We start from the raw sequence: 15849 nt of genomic DNA on the forward strand, positions 1-15849 counted from the left end.
GGCTATGCTATTGCTATTTAGTTATTTTATTTTCAAGATCTGATCAATCTGCTGGTGCTTTTAATATGGCTAGATGGTATTCAAACTCATTTTAGACATATATAAAAACTACATAGCACATAACAGGCACATTTTTTCATGTCCACATGGCATAAAACCTGCTTGTTTTATGTAGATGTACTACTTTGAGAAAATCTAATGCATTACGTTTTTTCCTAGGGGCTTCGTTTTTTAGGCAAGTTAAATATAACTGCAATCAGAAATCATTCATCATTTTTTCATTTCAAAATCATTTTTTCCACTTAATCCAAGATAAAAATGTACTTTAATAATCTAGTGGACAGGGAAAGTGAAACTACTGTGTATTTTATTCAGTGTACTAAAATGTATTTAATACTTTGTGTTTACATTTATTTATTAATCAATTTGTTTTTCATCTCTGATGTTTAGTGCTAAATTGCTTCCTGATTCAGGTCAGGAGATTGTGTGGGCCATTGTAGCAGCTTTACTTTCTTTTCTGAAACCATTCAAGACATTTTTGGCTGTGTGTGGAATAATTGTCTTGCTTAAATGTACACCCTTGTTTAATTTTGTCATCTGGTAATATACGTGTTGAGACTGATCAGCTAATATTCATTCACATTGATGAGGGGCAGGATTGGTTTCTAAAACCTGTGATCTTTCAGCTGCTGTCTGGACTTTCCATGTCATTTAACACCTGCCTTTTTCATGTGTTCAGTACTTTTTCTCTGACTTATTCTATTTTATTACACATAACTCAATTTCTAAACCACTTAGTTGTGTTTTATTTGTATACGTAGAAAACTTTGGTTGTTACTGACATCTGGTGAAAATTTCAAGTCAACAGCTCCTTTAGAAATGTATTTTTCTGAGAAAAAGGGTGATGTGTTCAATACTTATTTCACCCGCTGTACATCCTTCTTCCCTCTTTCATAAATCAGCAAGAACGACTCTCCTTGAACCCGTCGCTGACACTAAATGGCAGACCTTGCCACGAGGCACCCAAAAGATCTCGTTAGTCAGAATATCTGGCCGAACGCGAGGATTCCCTTTAACTAAAAGCTGTACCCTTGAAACTCTTCCCGCTTGACTTGTCTGATAATGATAGTGTGGTGTTATAAACTTGTGACCTCTGAATAGTTAGATAGGATGAGAATAAGACGCACTTGTTTAGGGACATTTTAATTTTAGAGCCACCTGAAGGCAGATGCATGCATTTGCATATATCAGACGCATCTTTCCAGGGGGAGAAAGAAAACCGCAGTCATCTCTATACCCAAGTGCATTATCCTAATGAAGATTTCAATGCATTTGAAGTCATTTAATTCTTTTCAAATTTTGTGATGGCCTCCGGTTAAGCGCGTGTTTCTTTAATGAGTAATTGCCATGGGTTGCATTTTTTATAGAATGAGTCTGGCTTGAGTGATGTCAAAAGGCCAATCATTGTGTGCATTAGACAATTATATGGACACCGCAGTTGTAAACAAATAAGTATAAAGACGTTAAGATGAATAGGCATAATTAATTTTACCGCCCAAGTTTGGGGATTCCAAACTTTAGTAATATCAACAGATCACACATTAGTGCTATTTTCATACTGAAATGCTGCGGCCAGATGAATTTCATTTTGGTGTCTTGCTGTGCGATAACAATGACCCAGGAGAGTTTTCAAGAAAATAATGAGTCTCTGATACCAAGAATGGGTGCAAACTGTAAGTTGTGTCTGCAGGTGGAAATCACTCTGATTCATTATCGGTTCTGTGCGCAAAGGGAACTTTCACGAGATTATCTTTGAAAAATTCATTTTATACTGCCTAGTTAGGTTAGATAACACAAAGAAGAGACACTGTAGAGTCCTTTTAATTTCACAAACCTGCTTTAAAGTGGACTTTGATGTACTTTCGTGGCTACCTTTTTGTTCAGTCCTGAAAACCAGTCAATTTAAAATGATTTACATGTCTGACTTGCATTTTTGTCTCCCTTTTTTCGATTGTCTACAGAACAAAGAACTGTTATACAATGATTTGCCTAATCACCCTAACTTGCCTAATTAACCTAGTTAAGACTTTAAATGTGACTTTAAGCTGAATGCTAGTACCTTGAAAAAAATATCTGGTAAAAATGATGTAGTGTCATCATGGCAAATATAGAATAAATTAGTTATTAAAAATGAGTTAATAAAATTATTGTGTTTAAAATCTTCTTTCTGTTAAGCAGAAATTGGGGGGAAATATACATAGGGTCTAATAATTCAGGTGGGCTAATAATTCTGACTTCAACTATATATAATATACTTTAGAGATCTGCAGAGGACTAAATTTTGGATCCCGCTCCTGCCAGGTTTTAGCCTGACCCCGACCGCTCCCGCTTATATTCAGCGTTTGTTGCCCCTCTGCCTGACCAGCCCTGTTTTCTACCCGCTTCCCGCTAATGAGCAGGGGATAGAACAAAACCGAAAACCACCCAGTTATACAGAGTCCAGACAGCCTATAGCAAGCTGTCTGTATAAACACACACACATAAGCACCGAGGAAGTGACACACACACACAGACAGCATACGCCCTCTCTCATTCACACACACACACACACACACACACACACACACACACACACACACACACACACACACACACACACACACAGACAGCAACAAACAAGCTAAATTTACACACATACGTACCCATGTTCGCTCGCTCGCTCGCTCGGGAGTCGGGAGCGATATTGTTAGACCACCCACTCCCGGTACAGCCGGGTGCCGAATGCAGACTTCTATACATTACTTGACAAAAGTCTATCCAAGTTTTAGAAACAAAAAATAATAACTTGACTTCTAGTTGATCATTTGGTATCAGAAATGGCTTATATTAGGCCTCTAGATTACACGTATTTTACCAATAAGTTGTTTTTGATCATGCCATGATTTTTACTTGTTTAATTAAGACAGTGAGGTCTGACTTTGCTTAGACAAAAGTCTTGTCACGTAACAGAAATATTGTACAGTATAGAATACAAAGTCATGCTGCAGTGAAAAAAGAACGAATATTGTGTATGACTCCCATGAGCTTGAAGGACTGCATAAATACATCTCTGCAATGACTCAAATCACTTATTAAGAAAGTCATCTGGAATGGCAAAGAAAGCATTCTTGCAGGACTCGCAGAGTTCATCAAGATTCTTTGGATTCATCTTTAATGCCTCCTCCTTCATCTTACCCAAGACATGCTCGATAATGTTCATGTCTGGTGACTGGGCTGGCCAATCCTGGAGCACCTTGACCTTCTTTGCTTACAGGAACTTTGATGTAGAGGCTGCAGTACAAGAAGGAGTTCTATCCTGCTGAAGAATTTGCCCTCTCCTGTGGTTTGTAATGTAATAGGCAGCACAAATGTCTTGATACCTCAGGCTGTTGATGTTGCCATCCACTCTGCAGATCTCTCATACGCTGCATACTGAATGTAAACCCCAAACCATGATTTTTCCCTTACCAAACTTGACTCATTTCTATGAGAATCTTGGGTCCATGCGGATCCAATACAGTAGGTCTTCTGCAGTATTTGTGATGATTGGGATGCAGTTTAGCAGATGATTCATTGGAAAAATCTACCTTCTGCCACTTTTCCAAATGATTAACTAGAAGCCAAGTTATTATTTTTTTGCTTTTACAACTGGAATCGATGACATGACTTTTGTCAGGTAGTGTATGTAGAAGATGTATTTTGTTTTTAATCCAGGCAGGAAACGTAACTCAAACAAAGCTTTCTTTACAACTGTTTAACCAAAATAATACTGCTGGTGAATGGGTCAATATGAGGATCCGGTATCACTGCATCTGTAGTATTTTCACAAATCGCATCCTCTAACCTTCAGAATTGACGCTGGAAAAAAAAAAAAAAAACAAGGAACACATAATTAAATATTCATATACTCGTAGGTATAGTTTCAGGTACAATGGTGCTGAGGTGCATCTAACTGTTTACCCTCAGTTTACCTTAATACATTTCCAGGACTTTACTGTCAGTTATGTAAGGTAGAGTTTCCTTTTTTATCTAAAATGCCTTGCAGACCATTTCAGCAACACATTTTATCAGTACATAAATTAAAGTTGGTATTTCACTGCTGGAAAAAAAAAATAAAAAATGCCTCTTAATCAAAGCCTGGCTGTCTGTGCGGGAGAAAGGTGGATAATTAAAATCAGTGCTAGAAGACTGAAGAAAACTGGGAAACTGTTTTAAAGAAAAAATGATGAAAAGAAAAAGAAATTGTGTATTTATTTACTCATCACCTATCATTGCTTTGAAGAATATGGGAAAACAAGCAGTTGTTGGTCCCCACTGACTTCTATAGAATTTTTTTTTTTCTATGAAAGTCAATGAATTCTATAAACATTTTATTTAACATCATTATTCAAAACATCTTCTTTTGTTTACAGCAGTATAACAAATTCATACAAGTCTGGGACAACTTGGGGGTGAGTAAATATTAAATCTGAGGTGAACTTTTTATGCTGAAAAATAAATATGCTAAATGGTAGGTAGTGTTTACTGGTCTTGTAGACTTGACGTCAGCTTTTGAAAGAAACACTGCACTAATTTTTGAAAATATTTTTACATTTACATAAGAGTTAAACCATTATTGAATTCATTTAGCTGATCTCTGGGTCTGGCGCGAGCAATATTAACTTGGCTTAGCATTGATCATTGAACCAGATTAGACTATTAGCTAAAAAAAAAAAGGTTTTGAGGAATTTTCTTTTTATTGTTTGACTCTAGCTAAAACATGTACTAAGACTGACAGAAAATGAAAAGTTGATATTTTCTTGGCTGGGAACTGTACTCTCATTTTAGTGTAATAATCAAGGAACTTTGCTGCTGTCCTATGGCTGCAGCAGGCACAATGATATCATGTAGTGCCTGAAAATCAGCTAACGTGTCAATATAACCATCGTGTGCACCCACTTGCCTTTCAAACATGTAGAAATTTGTGAGCGAGGATTCAGAACATCTTTATTTTGGCGAAGATACCAAATTGTATTTATTTGAACTGGACTACAAGGAAGTTAGCCCATTTTCAGATGATATCATTGTGCCTGCTTCAGTCATGGTAAGGCAGCAAAGTTCCTTGATTATTATGCTAAAATGAGAGTCTAGTTCCTAGCCATACTGAACTAGAACATAGCTATTTTTTATTTTCCATAAGTCTTCGTACATAATGTTGATGTTAAACTTTAAATAAGAAAATAATCAGAACTCATTGGCCATTTTTGAGCGAGATGCTAATGGTCTAATCCTTTGGAGTTTAGCTCCAACTTCCTCCAACACCACTGCCTGGTATACCTAGAAAGAGCTTGATTAGCTGGTTCAGGTGTGTTTAATTGGGTCTGGAACCAAAGTATGCAGGACACCGGCCCTCCAGGACCAAGGTTGGACACAACTGAACTAAGTGATATTACCACATGGGCTCAAGACTACTTTGGCAAACCGTTGTCAAGTACCACAAAATGTAGTTACATCCACAGATTCCTGTTAAAACTGTACTGTGCCAAAAGGAAGCCCTATGTTAACAGTGTACAGAAGTGGAGTTGACTTATTTGGGCTCGAAGGCATCTGGGATGGATTATCACACAATGAAACTTATACTGTTGTCAAATTGAGTAAGTATTTCAGGGTTTTGTTTTTTTTTTTTTTTTGGGAGGGGGAAAAGGATTATTCAGACTGTTACTAGCAACAAGTCCAAAAGTCAGGTTCTGTCATGCTATGGGGTTGTGTCAGTGCCCTTGGTACAGTAAAGGTAACTTGCACTGAGGCATCATAAATGCTAAGAAGTACATAGAGATTTTGCAGAGGTTTTTAATATGCTGCCTTCTTTTCCAGGGACGCCCATGCATATTTCAACAAGACAATGCAAGAGGCTGCAGAGGAAAGGGATACAGGATACTTGACTGGCCTGCCTGCAGTCCTGACCTGTCTCCAATAGAGAATGAGTGCTGCATTTTTTAAGCAAAAAAATGTAACAATGAGGACCCTGTATTGTTGACCACCTAAAGACTTGTTTGCAGAAAGAATGGGACAAAATTACAACTGAACCTCTTCATCTTCATTTTAGTCCCTAAAATATAGTTAAGTGTTGTGAAAAGGAATGACAACATTACAAATTGGTCAAAACTTAACTGTTTCAACTTAGAAATTTAGAAATCCTTCTTTCTTTTTTATTTGCATACTGTCTTAACTTTTTCTGGTTTGGGGCTATATAATACATGAAGTGAAATAACCAAGGATTTACTTCCTTGTACTATTTAAAGTGCAAAAAAAGGCACAATGACCAAAGTCTCCTAACTGTTGGTCATTTTCATTCCTAGTAAAATTCCAAAAGTGCAAGGCAGGTTGAGAATTGGCAAACTCACTACAATAAGTCAGATTCTAAATCCTGTAAATGTTGTTTTTTATCTAATCAAGCAGCCCCTTCCAGAAATCACATTAAAGAGGAGTTACAGTAAATACCTGCTCGCTACATCTTCTCTATGAAAGCAGAGCCTCGCTGTGGTCGCTCTGCTAATTTGTTTACACATCCATGTGAATGTCTCACAATAAATAATCTATGTGAGCTGCAGATTGCTAGCCAGACTTATAATATCTCCCCTGCTTTCATGTTCTAATGGTAAAAACACCTGATGATCACTCCCTTTACCTGTCCGATCTGCCTCACTAAAGACATTTATCCTCATCTTCTCCACATCAGGTTTGGCTTTGCATGAAGGCTCAGCAGGGATTTGCTTTTGTAGTTCAAATCTTTGTCGCTTCTGGTTTGCTGCAGTGCCTCATATCAAAATGCCTCACAGATTAGACACCTCCACCTTCAAAATATATTTTTTTTAAAAGAAGAAAAAGACAGCCAAAGAGGGAAAATGTTTTCAAAGATAATACTTCACATGGAAATGCGGCAAAAGGCACAAAGGGAATTCTTAATCCAACTGCTAATGATGCGAAACAAGTGTTCCTCAGGAATATTGAATTTTCAAATAAGACTTGCCAAAGGCAGTTTAGCAGACCGCCACCAGCTGATATTTCTTATGACACTGCAAGATATTAGCTAAGAGCATAATATTTTGTTCATGCTTATATGGCTATATGAATAACATTTCAACTGCAGCATATGACGCCAGCTTAACAGGAAACACTTACAGTAGCACAAAACTTTTTTTTTAATTCATATTTGAAAAAGTTTGTTAGCATATAAGGATTTGTTAATGGCTTTTATATATATATATATATATATATATATATATATATATATATATATATATATATATATATATATATATATATATATACTGTGTGTGTGTGTGTGTGTGTGTGTGTATGTGTGTGTGTGTGTGTGTGTGTGTGTGTGTGTGTATATATATATATATATATATATATATATATATATATATATATATATATATATATATATATATATATATATATATATATATATATATATATATATATATATATATATATATAGTGTTGGGGTAACGCATTACAAGTAACGCGAGTTTTGTAATAATACTTTTTTTGTAAATAGCAAGTAACAAATTACTTTTTAAAATAAGTCATAATATGTTGAGTTAATTTTTTGAAAACATATAGCGAGTTACTTTGTAGTTTAATTAATTAGCTTTTTAAAAATATTGTCTCAGTGGACAGTGATTTTTCTTAATACAAATAGTACAAATAGCAAACACATTGCTTTAAACTTTCAATAATCTGTGTATACAGTACGGCATGTATAGCTCTGGGCTCAGGAAGTTCTCAGATTATCCAAAAATTTTTATGTGTTTTTATTTTTTTTAAGTAAATGAAGGTTATACAGTGTGTTGTTAAATGCAGAGCTCCTTAAATAAAAAGGAAAAAAAAAAAAGTTCTGAAAGAAATCAAGCCTTAGTCAGGTAATAAAATGTAACACAAAAGAAACCCAAAAGTAACAGTACGCATCACTTGCCATAAAAAGTAACTCAACAGTAGTAACGCAAATAAGTTATTTTTTGGGGGAAGCAACTCAAAGACAACTAAACGTAACTTTCCCTAACACTGTGTGTGTATATATACATCTGATTCTATCATTTATTCTAAGCTATGCTAGAAATTAGTAACAGGGAAAAAAAACTAAAAGAAACACTTAAAATATCAATTTAGTTGAAATTTTGTAGTTTGTATTTTTAATTTTTTTGTTATAATTTGTTTGATTTTAAATGCATCACATTTCTTTTCCACAAGACCAAACTTTTATTTTTATTGGATATAACTGCTTTAATGAAACATTTTTGCTAAAAAAACAAAAAACAAAAAAAAACATGTTAGGCATAACATAATAAGGTGCCATACTTTCAAAAAATGTATATAAATTTTTAGACAACACAATAGCGTTTTAACTTTAGAAGACTTTTCATGGAAAAACCCTAATTGTTAATCACAACATAAAGTGTTCCAGATATGTATGTGCTCAACATATGTTAGCATCTGTATACCCCACACAAATCTCTCTTTTAAACTCATAGGAAACAAAATAATAGGAAGCTATACAATATTATATTTGTACATATACATTAGATTAGTCAATACTGAAGCCAAATCTAGAGCTTATCTAACAAAATAACTTATGATAACGGTCCAAAAACTAGTACATAAAAATGTATATGTTTTAGAAAAATATTAAATGCAAATTAAAGAGAAGCAAAAAAATTTTTTTTTGAAATTTTGTAAGTTGTAATTTTTTTTGCAATATTTTGCTTGAATATAATTGTATTGTCTTTCAATTTTCTAAATATGTTTGTGACTGAAATATTATTTTAATAAATATAACAGTTTAATAAACTTGTTTAAATGCAGCAAGATACATTGCCTTTATCCGCTGGAAAAATATTCATTTTTAAAATGGGGTATACTCAATTATGCTGATCACGATATGTGTCATTTTTTATAGACTGACAGCCCTCCATAAGTAGCAGTAATCGTAATAGCTGTAATAAAATTATAAAAAAAAATATCTTTGTTTTAATTTTATCAGACTATAGAAAAATTCAATCTTATATACTCTTACTAAAACATCCGATGATGTATCGCTTTTTTACATTTAGCACAATCTATATATTTCAATCATTAATAAAGTACATATTCAAATGTTATATGCTAAATGCAAACAGTAAAGCATCTTCCTTGGTCAAGGCTATCAACTCATCAAACATATGAACTGATTAAAATGAACATAGATATGAAACACAGATAAAAGCTTTTGCCAAATGCATAATGTGATTGCAACCCTTATTAAATTATTAATTTAACACTGGTTTGTAAGACCAAAAGGTTCAGTAATAAATAGTTCCTTGATCTTTTGTGATAAAACGAGATTAGCACTATAAATGATTGCACAGATTTCAAAACGCCCTCCCATGTGTTAATAAAACTAACCTGATGAAATCTGTTGCACAAAAGTGGTGCAACTGATTAGCAAATATGCCCCTCAAAAAGCGCATACAAAACTGTTAATAGACTTCCCTCATTACAAGGTGCAGACTCTGGTCCACTATGATTACAGATAACAGCCATGTCACACTGTGTCTCCCTATCACTGGTAGTGTCATCCATCTGTATAACCTTGAGCAGTGTGAAAGAGTCTGTTTTTCTTGGTAAAAGCCTCTAAACAGGCTGCCCTTTCTCCCTTACACCTGTTCGGCTTAATATTAGCATATTTCTGTGAGGACAGAGTGAGCATGTGGAAGCAGACTGAGAGGATTAGAGAGAGATGAACATCAACATGACATGCACTGCCTTGCTACTGCTTTAAACGTAAGTGAGAGGAGGCTAAAATTTTATTTTACAATCCTAGGGCGGTACGATTCTAGCTAAAACGAGAATCAGCTTTTTTTGGCTCAAAAAAAGGATCACAATTTTCTCACAATTCTGTAGATGTAAAATAAAAGGGTAAAGAGTGGGCTATTATTATTATTTTTAAAACATAGGGATGTAACGATTCACCATAAGCCAGTTGAAAATTGATTAAAAAATGTGACAATTGAAATTGGTGGAAATGCTGAACGAATCGCAATACTTTTTTTGAACAGAGGGGGCGCTGTTTGCAAGCCCAAACTCGCTTTACCTGATATCAGCGATGAGCAAGAGGTGGGCGGTAGAGTAAAATTACAGCGGTGCAGTGCGCCATACAAAACACAAACAGTGTATATACTGCAAAAAGACATTCACTTGCCTTCGTTGAGAACAACGAATATGATGCACATAACCGTCAGCACAATGAAAAACTGGTTTCGAATTTGATTGTGTTGGTAAAAAGATGTCATTGTCGGGTGGTGAAAATCTGAGCCGTTTTGAAATAAATTTTATATCCAATTTTTTTTTAACAAAATGTAACTGTGTGCTCCAACTCCAATCAGTTAGTAGTAATGCAAACTGCGTTAGCCCATCCCAAGGTTATAATAGTTTTGGATTTTTTTATTAGTTTAATTTTTTTTTTCATTTTGACTATTTGTTTTTAGTTTTAATACATTTTTAGACTCATTTTCATTTTAAGCCACAGCCATATCACCCTGCAGCCTAAGACCCAGCCTGATTTCACGAGGAAACACAAGTATTTTACGTTTTGTAAGCTTAGTGGCTAATTCAGTTCAGTTGTTTGAAAATGTACGATTTTGAAAAAGAGGAATGGCACCTAACCCCACCCCTAATCTAAACCGTCACTGGGTGATGAGCAAATCGTACTAAATTGTACGAATTAGATTGTACGAATTCATACGAATTAGCCACTAAATCAAAAAGTTACAAACTGCCGTGAGATTGTTGTAAACTCGGTTACTCACTGAAGCTAAGCAAAGCTAAACCTGGTCAATACCTGGATTGGAGACTAAAGCCTGGTTTATACTTCTGCATCAAGTGACCGGCGCAACTCACGGCGCAGGCAACGCGCGTGGCTGTGCATTTATACTTCTGCGCGCTGTCTTCGTTGGTCTGCATTAACACTTCCGAAACGCTAGTGGGCAGTGAGGTGTAAATGTTCCTCTGTGTCGAGTTTCTTCGCTTCTGTTTTGCTATTCTGAACACTTCCTGGATGTACAAGTGACTCAAACCAGCGGACGTGCAACAACTTTAACCATGAGGTAAACACAGAACAAAACTTTCCATCCGGAGCTCCTTCATGGGACTCCACACTTTGTAAACAATCGCTCGGGCCATTCGCGCGGCTCTCGGTCCCGCCCAGACTCGTCGGCGCTAGCAAGCCGACCAATCACAGAGCTTGCGCTACGCGTTGTTGCGACGTGTAGTTACAATTTTTAAGAGGTGCACGTCAGTGACGGCCACGGCGATGGGCTATGCGTCAGCGCCGTAGCATACGCCGGTGTTTGACGCAGAAGTATAAATCAGCCTTAAATGGGAAAACTAGGTTGCTGTTGGCAGTGCTAGTGTTAGAGAGGCCAGCAGGGGTGCTCAGCCTGCGGTCTGTGAGTCCTGATGACCCAGTAAAAAGTGAAGAGGACACTATACTGTCAGTGGTGTGCGTCGACACAGCCATCGTTTCAGGAGTTGCCAAATGAATTATTTTTACAGTAGGCTCACCTGATTTACCATTGACAAATTAGAGCACACTATTTAATTGATATGCAAAACTAATAGACTGAAACTATCATCTAAAATACTTTATCTTAATTTCACAGGATATTTAACGCAACTTTTTAAATATTAGGCATTTGAAGTCACTCACAGGGATATTTTTTATTCACAGGAAGGGATTTAGTTACCCATTTTAAATAAAAAAGAGGCTTAATGTGTTTTTATCACTCTAATATGACTGTGGACACACTAAACCTACACACAGTTCTGTCCAAACAGCTTACAAAAGATGATATTCATCATAGGTGCCATTTAAAACTTGAACAGCATATGACATATGATGTAATAGGTTTGTATTTTAAAATTAAGTTTTATTCTAATTTTTTTACCTTATAAATCTTTAGGAACTGTTTTAGGTATGTCAAAACGTGTGGTTGATGACAATCTGACAAGCTAATCCAGTAAAAATAGTGCTTAGAAAGCATTTAAAGGAGTGGTCTACAGTTTATTTTGAAGGCTTGGTTGTGTTTATAAGATGCAAATTAATGTGTGCTCATGCTTCACATTGCTTCACAAAAATGACGCTATTTTTTTGTATACCTTAATTTAATTATATACAGCTACTCAGCTAACATGAAAACAACTGTCATATTTCCTAGCTCCTCTGAAAAGCTCGCCCTCAAGAGGCTCTGATTGGTCAGCTAACATAATGTGCTGTGATTTGCAGATTGGCTTAACGTTACCAGGTCTCGCCCTTCGCTGCTCAGGGTGTATGCGCATAGTGAATGCATGTAACCAGAAGCCCTTGTGATCTCACTAGCCTGGATGTATTTTTTGTAGTGCCCATACTTCATTTGCTGTAGGTTTTTAGTGCAAATACTTAGTTGTTTATGTTCACACAGCTACATTACACATAAACTAAAGTTTAAAATCCGATATCGTAGTGGACCACCTCTTTAAACCTCATAATTAAATAGAAAAAGAGGCTAATAACTTCAAAAAGGTCCATATTTAAAAAAAAAGAACCACAACTTTCACCAGGCTGGCCTGATATAGTAGCAGATAAAGAACAATGTTATTTACCCAATATCAGGCTTTTCAACATAACTGTTTTCCTCATCTGCTAATGTTAACTTCACAGTACATGAACAAGCCTACAGCAAGGAGTTCTGATACACTAGTCAAGGACTCAGGACTGTACACTTTTCTATAGTAAATTCAGCCAGACAGGTTATCATTTACCTGCTGTCACCTACTGCAGTTAGTCACGTGACCTTTACGATTAAAAAAAAAAAATGAAACCATGTGGCAAAGATGCCTAAATATGTCAGCTGAGCAACTGCCACTGAAGTCAATGGGATGCTAACAGATTTCTCCTGGCTCTTTTCAAATGCCAAATGCCAGACACTGAACCTCAATTGAACATCACTTGAGCGTTGCATATTTGTATTGGCTGATGCAACCGACTTGAAAAACGTTTCAGTCGGCCCAACTACAGCTCGTTCTAGCATGCAAATTGCAAGTTAACATTCAGTCCGAATCAGACTTTGATGTCCAGTTTAAGAAGAGTCCATCCCCATCATCTATAGTCTTTAATCCCCCCATTAGCATGCATAAATATAATCCCTTAATATGTACACCAAGGGCCTTGGAATTATTCATCAATTATGATCTCCGTTCCTTAAATGTTGCTATTATGGAAGTCATTCTCTGCAGGGTAAAGGCCACACTTTTACTTTGGCTCGAAAATTTCAAGTCATTAGAGTAGAGAGAGCACTTTCCATATTCCTTTCCCAACTGATGTGAATGGTTAGGCATTTAATTAAATTTGCTGTACATAAAGTCATTAGCGAGCTTTTTGAAAAATGTTATGCTCAACTGAGTCTAATTATTACCCAGTGAAAGCTGGCTTCAAAGTTATTGTCTTTGATGATGATACACGGTCTCACATCGGCTGTTCCTTTGTGATCTTCAGGCGCTTCTTCCTCAGATTCACCTTCTTTTTTTGCCAGAGTTCAAAGAAAACTGAAAGGTATTTTTAGCTTCTCCGATTAGGTAAAACCATAACCTTTCAGATACTCTGACCCAAGAAACCCAGCAAACTTTTCTTTTCCATAACTTTGAATAGTTACTGTCAACTTTTCTTTTTGGACTAAAGAAAATGAAGGGGTGGATAACAAACCCATTTTATGTGCTGATCTGGGGGGACAAGTCTAACCAAAATGTTCACTATTTAATTTAACAAAATTTACTATGATTCTTTGAATGAAAAAAAAAAAAAAAAAAAAAAAAATATATATATATAAATATATATATATATATATATATATATATATATATATATATATATATATATATATATATATATATATATATATATATATATATTTTTTTTATAGTGTTGATATAATGATATATGGGGAAATGATATGTAATAATATACAATATATGTATTTTTCTCAATGGGTTTACATTTTACATTTAGTCATTTAGCTGACGCTTTTATCCAAAGCGACTTACAAATGAGGACAAGGAAGCAATTTACACAACTATAAGAGCAACAATGAATAAGTGCTATAGGCAAGTTTCAGGTCTGTACAGTCTAAGAAGGAAAGTATTAGTAATATTTTAGTAATTTAGTTTTTTTTTTTTTGTTTGTTTTTTGAGTACAGTTAGTAGTATATCCAGAGAGGCAATTGCAGATTAGGAAGTGAAGTGGAGACTAAATAGTTGAGTTTTTAGTCGTTTCTTGAAAACAGCGAGTGACTCTGCCGTTCTGATGCAGTTAGGGAGTTCATTCCAGCAACTGGGCAGATTGAAAATGAATATATTGAAAAATATTTAAAAATGTTGTTGTTTTGTTACACATTTCTAAGTATTGTGCTCTTTTTAAACATTTTAAACCGTAATTTTTCTGAAAAATAAACAATAAAACTGTATATCTAGAGATATTTTGTTTTATGAAATGACTACTTTTAGCAACATTTCTTGGTTATTGTAGTTAATATCTGTATTTTTACAAAAATGATTCTAGACAGACATAAAATAACTTCGAAATACATTTTTTTAACTATTTTTGAAAGTTTTTTTTCTGTAAAAAAAAAAAAGATTAAGGGGCCGATCACACCAAACAAGCAAGGCGCACCTTACTGCCTTTGTTGACAAGAAAAAAAGAAGCACGGTACGCTCTTTATGTCACTAGGTAAAGACTGAATCAGCAGCATATTTTGCACATGTGTTGCGGTTTACATTGTTATAATTGTAATTTTGAATAATATTGTGATATTCAAGATTTGTAAACTCATACAGCTCTGAATAACTTGAAACAGCGGCTGCTAGTCTCTCCTCCATCTTTAAAAGTTTTCGTTGTAGAATGAAAGAGATGTGACTGACGCAATGCACTTTTTCCACTGAGAGTTGATTTTTTTCAACAGCGAGCGCACTTCGTGCAACGGCAAAAACATAAGCCGCAATTAAAATGCGAGGTGTGCAGGGGGTGCATAAGCAGTGTAAACCCTTCAAAAGATGCACACAAAAAAAAAAAAAAAAAAATTCGGTGTGATCAGAACCTAAATAGTAAATTCTTAGTTATTGCATATGAAAAAAACTTTATGTAAAAAAGATTTTATAAAATTTTATCAATAGATTTATAAAATAACAATAAAACCTTAAATGTATGGTGGTTACCATAAATTGTAGAGTTTTTTTTTTTTTTTTTTCTGTGTAATTTTACATGATTTATCTGTTTTCACTATTTGATACAAATTATGAACAGAAATGAACTTATTAATAATTTCATGGATTTTGACTGTAAAATCTATTCTGTATTTTTACAGTATGTGCTTGTAATTTTGAGAAATGGTTTTCTTTAACATAATACAGTGCAATTCAATTGGCATAAAATAATTAAATTGTGCTTTAGTTTTAGTCTAAATATGTCTAATACTTTGAGTATTGATATAGAATTAATAAACCACAATAAACTTCATAATTCTAGAGGTTTAAAATGTTACTTTTGTTTAAAATAATTACAAACAACAGTAAAGGCAAACAGTACAAATGTGTTTACTACTTTTGCTCTTTATAAAGACCCTTTAGTGAGTTCATTTAAAAATATCAATATGGATTACAATATTAATAATACATTTTAAATTAAATATTAGTAGAAGTCAACATTAATAAGCCCTCCTGTGAATTTCATTTTCAGATATTTCATAAATAATGTTTAAC

Source organism: Danio rerio, chromosome 12, assembly GCF_052040795.2.
Source record: "Danio rerio strain M-AB ecotype USA chromosome 12, GRCz13ab, whole genome shotgun sequence".
Taxonomy (NCBI): Eukaryota; Metazoa; Chordata; class Actinopteri; order Cypriniformes; family Danionidae; genus Danio; species Danio rerio.